Raw genomic sequence first — 18047 nt, forward strand, 5'->3', positions numbered from 1 at the left:
CTGGTTCCAAATAGGTAAAGGAGCATGTCAAGGCTAGACATTATCACCCTGGTTATTTAACTTACATGCATAGTACATCATGAGAAATGCTGTGTTGGATGAAACACAAGCTGGAATCAAGATTACCAGGAGAAATATCAATAACCTCAGAAATTCAGATGATACCACCCTTATGGCAGAAAACAAAGAAGGACTAAAGAGACTCTTTGTGAAAGTGAAAGAGGAGAGTAAAAAGTTGTCTTAAAATTCAATATTCAGACAACTAAGATCATGCCATCTGTTGTCATCATTTTATGGCAAATAGAGGAGGAAGCAGTGGAAGCAATGACAGACTTATTTTGGGGGGCTTCCAAAAATCACCACAAATGGTGACTGTAGTGATAAAATTAAAAGACGCTTAGTCCTTTGAAGAAAAGTTATGACCCACCTAGACAGCTTTTTAAAAAGCAGAGACATTACTATGCCAACAAAGGTCCATTTAATCAAAGCTATGGTTTTTCCAGTAGTCATGTGTGGATGTGAGAGTTGCACTATAAAGAAAGCTAAGCACCACAGAATTAATGTTTTTGAACTGTGATGTTGGAGAAGACTCTTGAGATTCACTTGGACTGCAAGGAAATCCAACTGATCCACCCTAAAGGTAATCAGTTCTGAATATTTATTGGAAGGACTGATGGTGAAGCTGAAACTCCAATACTTTGGTCACTTGATGTGAAGAATTGATTCATTGAAAAGACCTTGATTCTGGCAAAGAGTGAGGCAGGAGGTGAATGGGAAGACAGAGGATGAGATGGTTGGACGGCATCACTGACTCACTGGACATGGGTTTGAGTCAACTCTGGGAGTTTGTGACAGACTGGGAGGCCTGGCGTGTTGTAGTCCATGGGGTTGCACAGAGTCAGGCAAGAGTGAGCAGCTAAACTGAACTAACATGATTTTTCTCTTATTTGTAAAAGAAAGGGAAGTTAGACAAAGTTAATAATTTGAGTAGCATAAAATATTTTAATTAAAAAAAGTTTCAGTTAATATAGTCAGCATATTCTCAGTTGCTCAGTCATGTCTGACTCTTTGCCATCCCATGATTTGTAGCCTACCAGGCTCTTCTTCCCATGGAGTTTTCCAGGCAAGAGTACTGGAGTGGGCTACCATTTCCCACCCCAGGGGATCTTCCCAATCTAGGGTTTGAATCCACATTTCTTGTGTGTCCTGCATTGGCAGGCAGATTTTTTAGCACTGAACCACCTGGGAATCTCAGGGTCAGCATAATTCCATTTTCCTATTCAATCATGTTTTAATGGTGGTAAGTAGTTTACTAATTTACATATCTATTACTTTTTATATTCATCTTTTAGTTTACTTGTTATGTATATTTTTCATATGACATCTTCTAATCTATTATATAATTCATATTCCAAAATGATTCAAGGTGGATTATGCTATACAACATTGATCTAAAGAAGAATTGAATGCTTAAAAACTGCAAAAGTATATTTGCTCTAGACACTGAAACTGCATTTGTTTCACATTTCTAGAGCCCGGAATAGGCAAACTTGTGATTAAAATGGTGTTCCCTTTCTAGAGTGTTTCATCACTGTCTCAATGTTCTCTTTGGAAAATTTCTCACTCCAGGCCCTGTCTTCCTTGTCAGGGCTAGGCTGGAGCTTTGAGTGAGTGAGCATTTCAGGCCTCTGGGCAGTGGCTGTGTCTGCGAGATACTTGGCTAGCTGATAAATCTAATCCAACATAAAAATAACAGAAAATGACTAGGATATATCAATGTCCAAATATCATGCCAGCATGCCTCCCTACATTCACACTACTTTTTTAACTCAGAAGAGGTGAAATTTCTATGATAGTAAAGGTTAAGACAAAGGAGAGGCAAAACAATGGTGTCCTCATGTCACAGGAAGACTTTCAGGAAGTATTAGAGCCAAATGCTCTTGTTTAAAAATATCAAAAATTAGTTACTGTCTACTTAGGACTGGAGAAAACTCAAGAGGAAGATACATTGTGTTGAGTGTAATAATAGACACAAGATTTTAAAATTGTGTATATGACAATAGGGAACATAAGAAAGGAAAATCTAATTCACACAGTTTCACTAATCCTTCTACATAATTGTATGGCAATTTAAACATAGTTCATGAATGAGTTAAAACATTTTATTTCCTTGTAGAATAAAATTTATAAATCTTGTTATGTCTTTTTGTAACATAACATTTTAAGTGGTCATGGATGTTTCAAGGAAAGAAAACAGTTTCTGTTAATTATGAATCTCTCAGAGATGTCATAAGGGAAAGTAGTCACCATGGTAATTATTTTGGAGGGAAGAAAACACTGAGTCAATAAAGACTAAGCAATTTCCCCAAAATAGACTAGATGAGACCAAGATTTAAGCTCCACTAAACCTGTTTCTGAAGTTTGTTTCTTTGTATTCTAGGTTTTCTTAAGGTAAATAAAGCCAAGAGACAGAAATAGTTAGAGATGACATTATTATAGAGCTACATATGCCAGTAGATTTGTAAATGGTAAAATTCTATAATATTTCTCATGCTAACCTAACAGATGGTACTGCCTCCATAAAATGCTAGCACCAACACAGAAATTAATAGATTTAATTAGCATTAATTTATCTGAATTAAAGAACTAGGGTATTTTTACACCAATTGATTTAAATTTTATATAAAACACAGAGATGGAAAATTTTTCATATATTTATTCTACAATGCATGTTTATGCATATATATCTATGTATCTATATCTATCTATCTATTTATATATACACCTATTTATAATTTTAACACAAAAAGTAGTTTCATAGCCTGGTGAATCCATGAATGTTCTGTTATAAGGAATTATTATCTTGGCAGACAAGTGTACCAGGTCTTATAATAGGAATCTCCTTCACTAGCTGTAACAGCAAATTCCCTGTTTCCCAAGAGACTCTTGAATGTGTATCTGCCTTGAAAGGATAGCCTATCTACACTGTGGTTTTTCTCCTTTTATCTTCAATATTTGGAATTCAGCTCAGGTCAGGACCAAAGAAGCAATTCTACCTCAGAAGGGCTGCAGCTGGTTTCCTCCAGCGCCCCTCCATTCACAGCAAGCGAAGGAGTGGCAGACTCATACAAGATTAGTTTAAAAGGAAAAGCAATTCTGCTTCCCCGTCCTCATGAAGTCTGGAGCTACACTGGCCAGGATTCAAAGAAGAAAGGCTTAAGTGAAAAAAAAACGTGGCTGTTGGTGAAAACAATACTTGGAGACTTACACCAGGTTATTTGGACTTTTGCCAATGAACACATCACTAGAAGATGAAGATGGCATGGCTTCCCTCCACCATCTGGCTTAATCGAATTGGGAAACAATAAGCCAAAGGTTTCTTTCCCTTAGCTATGTGCTATTATTGTTTAGTTATGAATTGTTTTTCAAATATTAAAAAGTTTCTTAAATATATGTATACATATAACACATGAAACAAGACATTCTTATTATAATAATATTACAAACTAATGGTGAATTCTATAAAAATCTCATTGATGTGAAATATTTGGATTATCTCAATAGTATGTTTTCCCTTTTCCCTTTTTTGTAGACACAAATAGAAGAAATTTTAATCAAAATACAAATCCAGAAATTATTTTAATTTCATGGAAACGTATTATTTTCTTTATGTTTTATTTAGGCATGCTAAATTAAAAAGCTCCAGTGCCAAATGGAATAAAAAAATGTAAAATTATATATATATGTATATATATATATTATATATATATATTTGTGTACATATATATATGTGTGTGCATGCGTCATCATTTGCTAAGCACTGGTGATCGAAATAATACATGATCCCTACTTGGAAGTGGAGATACACACTTAACTGGGAAAACTATAAAAGTTAATAGATTTTCCAAAATTTACAAAGTTAATGTCAGTAAATAACTTTAAATCACAGAAAAAATGCATTTCCCCTTTCAACATTCTAATTCCTTCCCCTTTCACATATTTATTTCCTCTTGTTATGAATGACCTCATCTGGCATTAGTTATTTCCTTAAAGGCCCCATCTCCAAGTACAGTCACATTCTGAGTTACTGGGGGTTAGAACTTAAACATATGAATTTTGGAGAGAGGCAATTCAGCACATAAGAGAAGACAGATTATCTTTGAAAGCTAAAAATGATACCGTTAATATGATTAAAATATAAATTTTAACATATAAATGTAAATTAATATAAAATTTAAAGGAGACTAAAGATTGTTGAATGTTTATGCTAATTTTTGTATACACATAACAATGATCACATTGGACTCTACATAATGAAATAATAGCTAACCTTTATGCAGCTTTATTTTCTAGACATTTTTCTATTTTCCATTTGTTAATGATTTCATTGTTCAAATTGTGTGAGATTGATTCTGTTATGAACCAGAAGTTTTTGGCAGAGAAAATAAGCCTATAGATTTGTAGTGACTTTCACAGGGAAATGTAAAAATATTAAGGAATTCAGCAAAGCTATATTGCCCATTCTGTCTAACTTCAAGGCCAGACATTTATTTAATATAGAATGTGACTTTTTGAAGATTTATTACAACATATCTTGGTTGTATTTGAATTAGAGTTTTTATAACATATATCCTACACTGCTGTGTGTTAGCCTCTCAGTTGTGTCTGACTGCGACTCCATGGACTGCTGCCCACCAGGCCCCTCCATCCGTGGGATTCTCCAGGCAAGAGTACTGGAGTGGGTGTCCATGCCCTTCTTCAGGGGATCTTCCTGACCCAGGGACTGAACCCAGGTGTCTGACATTGCAGGCAGATTCTTTACCATCTGAAAGACTTGGAAAGCCCCTTTATACTGCCAGTTTACTAAAATATTGTAAGGATACTCATGAAATTAAGTACTTCACTTTGTCCCATCACAGAAATATTTGTTTTCACCAGTAATTGTACAACACTATAGCAATGGTGAATTCACAAAGCTGTATTCAGGATAAACCACTGTAATATTCTGCTCTCCGGGAACCTGCTTGGTTACCCAAATATTTAACCTAAGTAAAGGGAAAGGTATGGAAGGAAAACTTTGACCAACATAGACAGCATATTAAAAAGTAGAGACATTACTTTGCCAAAAAATGTCCATCTAGTCAAAGCTATGGGTTTTCCAGTAGTCATGTATGGGTGTGAGAGTTGGACTATAAAGAAAGTTGAGTGCCAAAAAATTAATGCTTTTGAACTGTGGTGTTGGAGAAGACTCTTGAGAGTCCCTTGAACTGCAAGGAGATCCAACCAGGCCATCCTAAAGGAAATCAGTCCTGAATATTCATTGGAAGGACTGGTGCTGAAGCTGAAGCTCCAATACTTTGGCCACCTGATGCATAGAACTGATTCATTGGAAAAGACCCTGATGCTGGGAAAGATTGAAGGCAAGAGGAGAAGGGGACGACACAGGATGAGATGGTTGGATGGCATCACTGACTCAATGGATGAGAGTTTGAGTAAACTCTGGGAGCTGGTGATAGACAGGGAGGCCTGGCATGCTGCAGTCCATGGGGTCACACAGATTTGGACACGACTGAGTGACTGAACTGAAAGATAAAACTTCATATACATTTCACACAATTCTCTTCCACTTATACAAATAAATAAAAATTTACAAGGTTGGGAAATTCTTTCAGTATAAATAATTTCAATGCTAGATCTATTTTTTCCCATATTATTTTTTAGAGTAATAGGGTCAATCATAACCACAAAAGCTACAATATTGATTCTTAGGACCACAGATGTATCTTTTCTTTCACTGTTTAATTGGAATTAAGAAGCCAGACTTCAATATCAAATTTAATTTTCTAAAGTATGGGGATACACCATTGGGAAAGTGTAGCAAAGGATATTCCCTTGTCCAGGATTATATTTTTAAATATGGAAACACATAAGTTGGTGTTAACTTTCTGTTTTTTCACTTTTATCTTGACAATATTTTTGAAAAAATGTTAAACACAGATAATTACCTTGTAAAGTAGAAAATAATTTCAATCTTTCACCCTCAAGGCTACTTTATAAAAAGTAAATAATGCTTATAATATAGAAAATTTTAAATAAATCATAATTCTTTGAATTTAGAAAGATGAAGAGCAACTGTAGTAACAAAATTAGATGTCACACTATGCTAAATATGCAAGAAAAACTCTTTATGCAGATGGTGGAAATCAAATCCATTCTCAACTTCACAAGGCATGTCTATATGATGAAAAATATCATTTTAACAAATGATCCATCTGCCATATTCAACCATCTTAAAAGCAAAAATGAAATGTAAATATCTTGTGGCTAATTGTATAGAAATATTGTGCCTTTTAAAAATTATAAATAATATATGTAACTCCAACAGTTCTTTGATAAGCCAATTTTATATTCACTCTTAAGATAAATATGTCATTAAGAAAAGAAATATGTCATTAAGGTATTTTTTTAGTTGATATTTTTTAAGTGAAGCTATTAGTTAAAACAAAAAAAAACAAAACAGTCCAATGGAACACATAGATACAGATACAAATATCTATTTATGTTCATATCTATGCATTGGTAGATATAGACATTAATAAAACTATTTCAAATATATATATATATATACACACTATATTGATCTATATATATTTGAACCTATATATACCCCATTCCTTCTTTTCTGAAATAAATTTAGAATATAAAAATCAAAGAAACCTCAGTATCTATTGTTAGCTTATAAAATATGTTGTTGTTACTTTTTTATAGCTTATACAGTGATTATAACGGTGTTTGTGGTATAAATTCTTTAACTAGTGTAGGTGAAATTCTCAATAAAAGTTGAGAAAATTAAACTCTAAAATGTTTTTGTTATATATAATTCCATGGTCAGTATAGTCCTAAGAGTTGGACACGACTGAATGATATTCACTCCACTTTTCATATCTGGCTTCCCTGATAGCACAGTTGGTAAAGAATCCGCCTGCAATGTGGGAAACCTGGGTTCGATCCCTGGGTTGGGAAGATCCCCTGGAGAAGGGAAAGGCCACCCACTCCAGTATTCTGGCCTAGAGAATTCCTTGGACTCTATAATCCATGGGGTCACAAAGAGCTGGACACAACTGAGCAAGTTTCACTTTCATATATATACAAGTAAATACAAAAATATATATAAAATATTATACTTTATGTTTTGCATTACAAGCTCTTAAAATGTTTTTACATAGACAAATTTTATTTTTCTTGACAATGTTTTTTATGTCTTTTGAGCTAAAAAGTGCTCATTTGAGTCAAAGTTTATATTACAATGTGATTATCACCTCTCTCTGATCAATTTTCTCTTTGCTTTATTTCTAAATCAAGGAGTAGATCTTTGAGTTTTCCCTATATTTCACTGATTACATTATATGCCATATCAACTGTTTTGACTGTTTCTAAACCTTTTGAAATTTTTATACAAATTTTTATCTCTGTTGCCATCCCAACCTGCTCTCTTTTCATTAGATAGCCTAGCTTTTTAGAAAACAAGTATTGGGTTATGCCTCTACAAAAGTACAAATATTTTCATACTGTAGAATTGTAAGGGATTATACTGGTGTTCTTCCCAGATTCCAGCTGATCCCTTTTATGTTTTTGTGCAAAACTTCTCTGGCATCTGTGTATTAGATTTACATGCATCTTGTATAGGATTCCCTTTGGGCAACTATGCTAGGTTACTTAGCTTGTTTTTCAGAGAAAAGTGCCTAGGAATTTTCATTGCTGAAGTGAAGGGAAAGAACAAGGATTTAGCCAATAACTGACTAGTTGGGGTGATTAAAACTCAACTCCAGTTTCTAGTCATGATTCACTCTCAGGAGGGTCCCTGGAGTGGAAAGTGAAAGGTGGAAACTAGGGTGTGGCCTCTTTCCGCTAACATTTCGAATGCTCAACATTATTCTTCCACCAAAATTCCCGGTAATTCCTCATTCACAATTTGACTCTGTAGAACCAGTCTTATGACCAGAACTTTTCTCTGAGATTTCACAGAAATGAACATCCATGTTAAACTAAATAAAATCATATATATTATTATGCAACATATATGGTATATAATATTATGTACAGACAGTCTCCAGCTTACAATGGTTCAACTTAACATTTTTTTGACTTCATTATGGATGGTGCGAAAGTGATAACACATTCAGTAGAAACTGAACTTCACATTTTGAATTTTGGTCTTTTCTTGGGTTAGTGATCCATATGAGATGGATGCTGTCTCACGACGCTGGGCAGGGGTAGTGAGCTGCAGTACCCGATCAACCATAGGAATCACAAGACGGAACAACCAATACACTTGTAACCATTCTGCTCCCTTACAACCATTCTGTTATCACTTACTGTATGGTATTCATTAAATCACATGAGATATCAATATTTTAATGATAAAATAGGCTTTGCGTTAGATGAGTTTGCCCAACCATAGGTTAGTAAGTGATAAGAGCACATTCAAGGTAGATAAGGTTACGGCTATAATGTTTTTTAACATGATATTTTTAACTTATAACAGAGTACCTGGGCCCATATACCTGGATTTGTACCCAAACATGTACGGTTAATTAATATTTGATTTGGGACCCAAGAATAGTCAATGGAGATAAGGCAGTCTTTTCAATAAATGGTGCTGGCATAATAGGATACTTCACATGTAAGAACATGAACTGAACCCATATCTTATACTACTCAAAAAATTAACTCAAAATGGATTAAAGATTTAAATATAAGACTTGAAATTATAAAATTTCTAGAAGAAAACAGCAATAAGACTCTTTGACATGAGTCTTAGTAATGATTTTTTTGATATGACACCTAAAGCATAAGCAATAAAATAAAAAATAAGCAAGCAGGGTTATATTAAACCAGAAAACTTCTGTACAATAAAAGAAACCATCAAAAAGTGAGAATACAATCCATGAGCCAGCAAAAATATTTATAAGCCATATATCTGATAAGGGGTTAATATTCAAAATATACAAAAAATTCATACAACTCAATAGTAAACAAACAAACCAAATAAATCCAACTGAAAATGGGCAAAGAACATAAATAGACATTTCTCCAAAGAAAACATACAAAGGAACAACAGGCAGATGAAAAGATGCTCAACATCACTAGTCATTAAAGAAATTCAAATTAAAACCATAAAGAGGTTTCATCTCATGCCTGTCAGGATCGCTATCATCAAAAAGACAGGAGATAACAAGTGCTGGCATGGTTGTAGAGAAAAGAGGACCACTCTGCATGCTGGTGTAAATTGGTATAGCCACTGTGGAAAACAGTATGAAGGTTTCTCCCAAAATTAAAAATATAACTACTGTGTGACTCAGCAATTCCCCTTATGGTAATGTATACAAATGAAATGAAAACACCAACTTGAAAAATATTTGCACACTTGTGTTCATATTAGCATTATTTGTAATAGTGAAGACATGGAAACAACGTAACTGTCCATAGATAAGTGTATAAAGAAGATACAAGTATATGTGCCTGTATAAACACACACACACACACACACACACACACACACACACACACACACATTGTTAAAAGAATAAATGCTATGAGTTCTTATCACAGAAAAATATTGTTTTTCCTTTTTCTCTCTTTTTTAAAATTATATTTGTATGAGAAAATGGATGTTAGGTGGACCTATATGGCAGTAATTTTATATGTAGTTCAAACTACCATACTGTATGTCTTAAACTTACACAGTGATGTATGTTGGCTATTTCACACTACAAGTGGGGAAAAAATCCCATGCTTTTAGCACCTTTTCTTTACAGTATTTAGAAAATAAAATTATAGAACTGGAGCATTTCACTTTTACATAGTTTTAGCTTGGGAGTAAGTAATCTGTTTCTTGATGGCCAGACACATTTTAGACTTTCCAGGTAACATATGATCTCTGCTGCAACTGTTTTGCTATTATAGCAAGAAAGAAGCCAAGGATAGCACTTAACAAATGGGTATAGCTGTGTTTCAATAACGTTTACTTACAAAACAGGAAGCTGGCTAGTAGGTCATAGTGTGATGACTTCTAAATAAGATTACAAGATTAAGTGCCTTCCACATAAGGAGTTGAATATTAAGTATTTACAAAATATAGAAATAATTATTCGAGTTTTTTAGTTCGTGTTATCAAAGTTTTGGTAGCTTCTATTTAACTCCTTTACTTGAATAATGAACTGTAAAAGTGATTCTTTTTGAATCATCCTCTAACATCACTTGATATTTGGGTAAGAATTCTATTCTCCTTTTGCGTGCAAATCAATCAATCTAACAATAAATATATAAGACATCTATTATGCAGGTGGAGAATTATCATTCTACACATGTACATCCAGGTAGGTATACTTCTTTAGTTTTAAGCTTTCCTGCTATGATTTAGTATATGTATTCCTGAATGTTTCACATTCTGTAAAATTACACTCAACATACAGCAATGAATGTGGTAAAAATATAATTTATCACCTAAACTAAGGCACTTTTAAGAATGAAGGAAGACACTATTCATAATCACTCCATAGACAAAGACAAAACCCAGGACCATCAGGGGCAACCCCGAATTTCAGATCACCCTGCTTATGGAAAAACAAGTTGGAGGAAAGACACCTCAGAACACTTACAAGTCTGTATCAAAGCTGTAAGATAAACACAAATGGTCCTTGTGGGAGATGATCTGGACCACTTAGGCAATCCATTCTGGTTAGCGGCTGCCCCTACAATGCCTCTTTAGGCATGACGGTAACAATCTAGAAGCCCTGATGGCAGTTTACTTAGACTTCAGTCTACCCAGAGACTGGGAGGAGAGCACAGAAATGGAGGCCTGCACTAATGGAGCTGCCATTCAGGGAAGCGCAGTGGACTGCGCACACCATGGGCGGTCAAGGGGTGCTCAAGGTTGAGGGTACACCCCTCTGTGGAAGAAACCTCAAAGGCATTTTTAATTCTGTTGAAATACAGCCCAAAGATGCATGCCTTCAGCAAAGCACACTTACTTGCCTTTTCCTGTTGGAAGTTTTAACCACACCTCTATGATTTTAACTTTTCTTGCTTAGCAAAGTTTATGAATGAAACAAAGAGATGCCTACATTTTCCTGATGTTTCCCTATTTAGCATCATGCATAGAAAATCATGTTACCAAAAAGGGCTGTTTACAACTAACTCTAGGTAAAATAATGCATTGAAAAAACATTCTTTAAAGAGATAACATATAGAATCATGTAGATTCACATGAAAGAGAGCGCCCTTGTACACTTTGGTCTGTCTTTCAAGGCTTTCCCAGTGGCTCAAACAGTAAAGAGCCACCTGCAATGCAGGAGACCCAGGTTCAATCCCTGGGTAGGGTAGATCTCCTGGAGGAGGAAATGGCAACCCACTCCAGGATTCTTGCCTGGAGAATACCACGGACAGAGGAGACTGGCAGGACTATAATACATGGGGTTGCAAAGAGACATGACTGAGCAACTAACACTTTCACCTACAGTAATATTTTGTAAAACCTTTGTATAATATCATAACCAGGATATTGACATCAATATGATCCACCAATCTCAATCAGGCTTGCCTAGTTTACCTGTATTTATTTGTGTGTGTTCATAAAGTTCTGTAAAACTTTATCATATGTGCAGTTTTCTGTGTCTACCATAATAGTCAAAACCCTGAACAGCTCCAACACAACAAAAATCATTTTTGTTGCCCTTAAAACCACCCCACCCCCACTACATTTTGCTCTTCACCTCTATCATCTTCCAATCATTAGTCTGTCCTTTAATTCCAAAATTTTCTTATTCCAAAAATATTAATGATATTATACAGTGTGTAAACTTTTGGGATTAGCTTTTTTTTTTTTTGCTCACCATAAATTCCTTGAGAGCTATCCAAATTTTGGCACATATCAAAAACTTATTTGTTTTGTTGTTGATTAGCATTCCACTATATGGATATAGCATATATGTACACATAGCAAGGTGTTCTTTTTTATTTTTTTTATTTAATTTTTAAATTTTTTTTCATTTATTTTTATTAGTTGAAGGCTAATTACTTTACAATATTGTAGTGGTTTTTGTCATACATTGACATGAATCAGCCATGGATTTACATGTATTCCCCATCCCGATCCCCCCTCCCACCTCCCTCTCCACCCGATCCCTCTGGGTACTCCCAGTGCACCAGGCCCAAGCACTTGTCTCATGCATCCAACCTGGGCTGGTGATCTGTTTCACTCTAGATAATATACATGTTTCAATGCTGTTCTCTTGAAACATCCCACCCTCGCCTTCTCCCACAGAGTCCAAAAGTCTGCTCTGTACGTCTGTCTCTCTATTTCTGTTTTGCATATAGGATTATCATTACCATCTTTCTAAATTCCATATATATGTGTTAGTATGCTGTAAAGTTCTTTATCTTTCTGGCTTACTTCACTCTGTATAATGGGCTCCAGTTTCATCCATCTCATTAGAACTGATTCAAATGAATTCTTTTTAACGGCTGAGTAATATTCCATGGTGTATATGTACCACAGCTTCCTTATCCATTCATCTGCTGATGGACATCTAGGCTGCTTCCATGTCCTGGCTATTATAAACAGTGCTGCGATGAACATTGGGGTGCACGTGTCTCTTTCAGATCTGGTTTCCTCAGTGTGTATGCCCAGAAGTGGGATTGCTGGGTCATATGGCAGTTCTATTTCCAGTGTTTTAAGAAATCTCCACACTGTTTTCCATAGTGGCTGTACTAGTTTGCATTCCCACCAACAGTGTAAGAGGGTTCCCTTTTCTCCACACCCTCTCCAGCATTTATTGCTTGTAGACTTTTGGATAGCAGCCATCCTGACTGGCGTGTAATGGTACCTCATTGTGGTTTTGATTTACATTTCTCTGATAATGAGTGATGTTGAGCATCTTTTCATGTGTTTGTTAGCCATCTGTATGTCTTCTTTGGAGAAATGTCTGTTTAGTTCTTTGGCCTATTTTTTGATTGGGTCATTTATTTTTCTGGAGTTGAGCTGCAGGAGTTGCTTGTATATTTTTGAGATTAATCCTTTGTCTGTTGCTTCGTTTGCTCTTATTTTCTCCCAATCTGAGGGCTGTCTTTTCACCTTAGCAAGGTGCTCTTAACCATTCACCAGTTGAAGAAATTCTGGGCTTATTCCAGTTTTTGTCTATTAGACACAAAACTAGAATAAACTTCTTCTGCTGGATTTTTCAAACATAAGTTTTTATTTTTCTATTGATCAATGTCCCAAATTAGAACTGCTGAGTTGTATCGTAATAATCCAGGGCTTCCACAGTGGTTCAGTGGTAAAGAATCCTCCTGCAATGCAGGAGATGCAGGAGGCTGGAGTTCGATACCTGGGCCAGGAACATGCCCTGGAGGAGGAAATGGCAACTCACTTCAGTATTCTTGTCTGGAGAAACTCAGGGAAGATGCAGGAGCTGCAGGCCTTGCAAAGAGTCAGACACAACTGAAGCAATTGAGCATGCATGCATGGTAATTATACACTTAGTTTTTACAAGAAACTGTCAAACAGTTTTCCCATGTAGTTGAACCACTTTTAGATTCCCACTACCCTGCATGAGAGATCTAGTTCCTCTGAAACCTTTACACTATTTGGTATTTAAAATAATTTTGGCGATTTTGGTAGGTGTGTAAGGATACCACATCGTGTTTTTAATTTTCATTTCTCTAGTGACTAGTGACACTAAACATTTTCATGTATTTATGTGCTGCTTATACATCCTCCTTGATTAAGTATCTATTCATTTAACTCATCCATCTACCAATTTTTTCTGTCATTTTGAGAGTTCTTTATATTCTAGATATTAGTCAATTGTTGTATATGCAGACTGGATATATTTTTACTCAGTCTATAGCTTATTTTTTTCATTCTCTTCACATGAGACTTCAAGAACAAAATTTTTTAGTTTTAATTGGAGATTGGGGTTAGTTGAACAGTTTTAATCTTTTTCTTGTATGTGACTTTGTTGTTGTTGTTGGTTGAGAATTATAACTTTTTGTTTAGCCATTATCCCATGATTTTATCTTTTTTTCCTAGAAATTATATATTTTAAGTCCATGATCCTTTTGCAGAAGATTGAAGATTTCAGTTAAGATTCGTTTTGCCTATGGATGTTTAATTGATGTAGTACAATTTGTTGAAAAGACTATGCTCCCTCCCTTGAAATGGTTGAAAAAGAAAGTGAAAATGAAGTCACTCAGTCATGTCCAACTCTTTATGACTCCATGGACTGTAGCTTACCAGGCTCCTCCATCCATGGGATTTTCCAGGCAAGAGTACTGGAGTGGGTTGTCATTTCCTTCTCCAGGGGATCTTCCCTACCCAGGGGAAGATCCCCCTCCAGGGGATCGAACACTGGTCTCCTGCATTGTAGGCAGATGCTTTTACCATCTGAGCCATGATATGAGAAATGATTGAAAACTTTTGTAAAAAATCAGTTGGACATATTGGTGTGGGTCTACTTCTGGGATTTCTTTCCTGTTTCACTGATTTGTATGTCTATCTCTCCTCTTATGTCACACTCTTTAATTACTCTAGATATAGTACATCTTTAATGTTGGGTAGAATAGTTCCTCCTTCTTCATTCCTCTTTGTCAAGGTTGTTTTGGCTATTCCAAATTTTTTAATGAGTTTATGTCTAAAGAATGCCTCGCTTTGATTTTTACAGAAATTACATTAACAGTGTAGATCAACTTGGAGAGAACTGACATCTTTACGGTATTGAATATTTCAATCTATGAATTTCATATGATATACTCTGCATGTAAGTTAAATAAGCAGGGTGACAATATACAGCCTTTCTCAATTTGGAACCAGTCCGTTGTTACATGTCTGGTTCTGACTTGCTTCTTGACCTGTGTACAGATTTCTCGAGGCAGGTCAGGTGGTCTGGTATTAAGAAATTTCCACAGTTCGCTGTGATCTACACAATTGAGACTTTTGGGTAGTCAATAAAGAAATGACTGCTGCTGCTTCTACTGCTGCTGCTAAGTCGCTTCAGTCGTGTCCGACTCTGTGCGACCCCACAGACGGCAGCCCACCAGGCTTCCCTGTCCCTGGGATTCTCCAGGCAAGAACACTGGAGTGGGTTGCCATTTCCTTCTCCAAGGCATGAAAGTGGAAAGTGAAAGTGAAGCCGCTCAGTCGTGCCTGACTCTTAGCGACCCCATGGACTGCATCCTACCAGGCTCCTCCATCCATGGGATTTTCCAGGCAAGAGTACTGGAGTGGGGTGCCATTGCCTTCTCCACAATAAAGAAGAAGTAGATGCTTTTCTGGAACTTTTTTGCGTTTTCAATGATCCAATGGATGATGGCAATTTGATCTATTGTTCCTCTGCCTTTTATAAATCCAGCTTGAACATGTAAATTATCGGTTCACATACAGTTGAAGCCTACCTTGGAGAATTTTGAACTTTATTTTTGCTAGCGTTTGAGATGAGTGCAATTGTGTGGTCGTTTGAATATTCTTTGGCATTCCTTTTCTTTAGGATTGGAATGAAAACTGACCTTTTCCAGTCCTACAGCCACTGCTGAGTTTTCCAAATTTGCTGGCATATTGAGTGCAGCACTTGCACAGCATCATCTTTTAGGATTTAAAATAGCTCAACTGGAATTCCATCACCTCCACTAGATTTGTTCATAGTGATGCTTCCTAAGGCCCAGCTGACTTCACTTTCTAGGATGTCTGGCTCTAGGTGAGTGATCACACCATCATGGTTATCTGGGTCATTAAGATATTTTCTGTACAGTTCTGTGTGTTCTTTCCTCCTCTTCTTAATATCTTCTGCTTCTGTTAGGTCCCTACTGTTTCTGTCCCTTACTCTGCCCATCTTGGCATGAAATGTTCCCTTGGTATCTCTAATTTTCTTGAAGAGATCTCTAGTCTCTCCCAGTCCTTTGTCTTCCTCTATTTCTTTGCATTGATCACTGAAGAAGGCTTTCTTATCTCTCCTTGCTATTCTTTGGAACTCTCCATTCAGGTGGGTATAATCAGGAGTTAAGTTTTCAAATGGGTAATCGGGAATTAAGTTTTAAAATGTTAACATTTAAATAATTTCCTAGTATCCAATATTATTTTATCATTTTATTTCAAATATGCATACTTTCCTAAAATTCAACCTGATATCTGAATTATCTACAGGTATAAAATAAAGTTTATTTTTATATTAAATCTTACTTTTAAGTTACAATCCCACAATACCTACTAGCTTGCTACATATCTCACCCTCCTTCTAAGTTTACTACACCTAAAATCAGAAAAGCAAAACAGAAAAATACATCAGATAGTTTAAGATTCCTCCTAGACCCACCAAGGTATTCCAGAACTACTTCAAGAATATAAATATTTGCTAAAATTGTTAAGACTTAATTTTGAGCTAATGACCTGAATATACAGAGTATACTCACAAATAATTGAAGAGAAGCTATAAAAGATGAAATCAAACAGTGACTTTCTATTTCTCTCTGGTGCAAGTTTTTTAGATAATAGAAAAACATCTATGCAATGTATTATATTAGAATATGGTAACTTCATATCCTGCAACTTCATATTTCTGCAATATTCATGCATATTTCAAAGTTAAGCAAAAACATGGCAGTTATATTTAAAATTTTTGATCATTTAAACATCTAATTTACATCAAAATCACAGTTACATGTATCATTTTCAAGCTTATACTCTGTATCACAAAAAAAAATGTAAAATTTGGTCTATAAGATGGTTTTGTTTATATACATTTTAAATTTCATCATATTGTTGGATTACTTAGTATTTTTCTAAAAACTACTAGCAATTAATCTTTGTAATTGAGTTAAGGAATATGTCATTACTTCTTTTTTCTTTAGAAAAGTCCTTGAAATAATTCTAGAAAAACTTCCACGCTTTTAACCAGTGTAACAGCATTTATAAGGATAGATGTGTTTCTTTTGATATCAGTACACAAGCTTTTATGACCCCATTTTCAAGTTTAATATAAGTACTTAAAAACTGTAAATAATAGAAGACAAGACATTTTGAAACTTTTTATGTGATATATGGATGTGTTTGAAGTATTTCAAAGCATGTTTAGAACTTAATTTCTAAAGAGGAAATATAAGCTATAGTGAGGAACTAAAGGAAGGTTTTAATAAAAAGCAAAAGAAGGAAGACAAATTTGGTATTAACATATGGGTTTGCAGTATAGCTAGTACAGATTTACCTATTGAAGTGTAGCAACTTTTGCTTATAGTTTCACTGCCAAGGTACTAACTCATCTTAAAAATAGGGTTTGACCTCTGGATATTATTATTTTTTTCATAAATAAATGTCCTGAATTTAGATGAGAATTTTGCATTATGAATGTACTGTGCAGAACATTATGTCAAGGATTATAATAAACCCTTCTTCAAATTTGAATCTAATGTATCATACAACAATGAGGGATGGAATTACATACATTAAGGAAAAATTAAATATCCATTATGTGGTACTTTAACAAATCTTTATTAACCTTTAAAGATATAGGTTTCCTATCTTCAATCGCATTATGTATACACTTTTTGTTCTTACTAGTTACATTAGAATATATATATATTTAAGGTGACTTTTCTTTAAAATTGTTAGAATAATACCTTTAGAACATGATAAATGTGTTCTTTTTCATTGAAGTTACAAATCATATACAATATTTTTTGTCCAATGTCAAAATCTCAATAACTTAAAAACATAACATAGAAATGTATGAAAACTATATGTTCATTAAAATAAAATTATGAAAATATCTTTACTACACAGTTTGGAGGCTTGAAATTCAAATTCTAATTATTTATGCCAAAGTAAAATAATATACATATATAATTTTTTGAAATGTGTTTAAATCTATTTTATGTTTAAAATCACATAAATTAACACTATTTTGAATTTGTAAAACATATAATTAGACAATATTTCCTGTTTTAATATCCCTTCCTTTACTATATACTATTTTGTTAACTGTTCATGGGTATTAAAT

This window comes from Muntiacus reevesi, chromosome 13 (genome assembly GCF_963930625.1).
Source record: "Muntiacus reevesi chromosome 13, mMunRee1.1, whole genome shotgun sequence".
Lineage (NCBI taxonomy): Eukaryota > Metazoa > Chordata > Mammalia > Artiodactyla > Cervidae > Muntiacus > Muntiacus reevesi.